This window comes from Primulina huaijiensis, unplaced genomic scaffold, assembly GCF_012295235.1.
Source record: "Primulina huaijiensis isolate GDHJ02 unplaced genomic scaffold, ASM1229523v2 scaffold206788, whole genome shotgun sequence".
NCBI lineage: Eukaryota > Viridiplantae > Streptophyta > Magnoliopsida > Lamiales > Gesneriaceae > Primulina > Primulina huaijiensis.
The window spans coordinates 1-1,984 of record NW_027354608.1 but is presented as its reverse complement, the minus strand read 5'-3'; the positions used below and the strand labels follow the sequence as shown (position 1 = coordinate 1,984).

The following is a 1,984-nucleotide window of genomic DNA, read 5'->3' as shown; positions in this document are numbered from 1 at the left end:
ATTATTTTTAAAAGTTTAATTTAATAATAATAATAATAATAAAATTTTAAAAGTCCAAAAAAAAAAATTATTTTTAAAAGTTTAATTTAATAATAATAATAATAATAATAATAACCAATAAAAATGAAATGAAATACGGTAATAGCGTGGCTCTGTAAAACCCATTGGTGTTTATTCAAAGGAGAAAAAAAGAAACCCTTTGGGGTGTGTGTGTTTTTCAAACCCTCCCGCGAAGCAATTTTTTCCCTTCTAGATTCCCACAAAACTTCGATAATTCCAATTATTTGAGAATAATTCGAGGGTTTGTATTCACGTACAGTTGGGTTTATTTGGTTCAAATCTTTTTGTTCGTTTCGATTGATCTTCGATTTGGTTGTTGGATTGGATAGATCTGATTTTTTTTTTGGCTCTTTTTTTCTCCCCTTTGATTCGTGTACTTTGGTTAAAATTGGTTGGGTTCCATGGAAGAAACGAATCGGCAGAGCCTCGATCGATTCGCCCCCATCTCATCTCCTGGTTCGTTGTTATTCACTCATCTGTTTTTATGTGATTATTTCTATGTTCTTGTATGTCTCAAATTTTATTTATTTTTTACTCCTTTAGAACTGAATTTAGATTGCATGTTTATTTGTCGAAGTCTTAGGTTTTTGGCGTGGGTTCGTGAACGAATGTTTTGATTTGAGGATTTCTTGCATGCACTGTGTAAACCGGATTTGAGACGTAAAGCCCAGAACTACTCATAAATTAGGGAAATTTGAGCATAATTTGTAATTGTTAGTTCTTATGTTTGCTTTTCTGCGTTTGATTTTTGCTTTTTGTTTAAATTTTTTTGGGTGAATTTGGGTTTTGTAAATAAGTTTCATTGTCGACAGATTTGGGGTTGGTTATGGAAATTAAGGCCCAGGAGAAGTCGACTCTGAACTTATAATTTTAAAAACTGGTGTTCTGATGTGAGTAAGAAAAGATCAAATAGACTTGTTAGTTACTCTGCATGATTTAGTAATTCTCTAAAAACCAAAAACCGAACGATGCTCAGTATACGATTTTAAAATAGAAAAAGTAGTTAGGATGAATTTCATGCTAAACAGTGATTCTTGTAATTTTAATTTCTATCTTGTGTGTTTGGCTGTGTGCTTTCGATCCATGAAATATTAACAGATACTTGTGTATGCTTAGTTTGATTTCAGCCATCCTTGATGAAGTTTAACCATCAGGGCACATAATTACTCCTTCCATGGTTCTATCTATCGCTTAGCATGCTTATTTTTTTATTCATTTAAACTGGCAGCTGTCATGGTAAATAGATTCAGTCGCCCGTATTGGAAGGCATTTCTTAGCCTTATATTTCCTTTTTGCACCCTTATCTGTATCAATTTTACCTGCACATTGTGTCATGATATTGTTGGAGTACTATGAAATAACCCAGTCTTCATTTTCATGGACGTATATATAAGTTTGACTTGTAATCGAAAGGTTTATACTATTAAAAGTAGCTTATTGATATTTCTCTTGCGACCTTTATTTCCTCTCTTGAAAAGTTACCGATTGCCTTGGTGATGCAGGCGACAGAACTGTTGAGCTGCATAACTTGACTGAACATGTGAGTTATCAGCCACACATCTTTTTACTTGGTTTTTCTGCCCTTATAGATATATGTTTGAACTGAAGTAACTTTGATGATTTGCTTCATTTTCCTTTCTATCTGATTATATAATCAGCCACTTTCACCAAAAGATGAAAGGATTATTTCTGCAAATCCTCCTCCAAATGTTGCGATATCGGGGGCTTCAAGAAACACAAAAGATATGCCTGCAACTTCGGAAACTAGTGGATCTCTGACTACATATCCATTCAGTTCATATAAACCTCAAGATCAGAATTACTATTTTGGAGGTTAGTGGTTTGATTTATTTCTATTGCGATGTACTATGTAGGCAGTATGTACGGAAACATTCACATTCAATGATAAAATAGGTAATTAGTC

The 1,984-nt window shown here is 33.2% G+C and overlaps 1 long non-coding RNA gene across 1 annotated transcript; it reads left to right on the top strand.

Moving 5' to 3' along the window:
• Nucleotides 1–156: 156 nt before the first annotated feature.
• On the top strand, nt 157–1,896 carry LOC140966500 (uncharacterized). Its single transcript, XR_012173380.1, has 3 exons — nt 157–516; nt 1,563–1,600; nt 1,719–1,896. It is a non-coding gene; the product is annotated as an uncharacterized lncRNA (long non-coding RNA).
• Nucleotides 1,897–1,984: the final 88 nt, after the last annotated feature.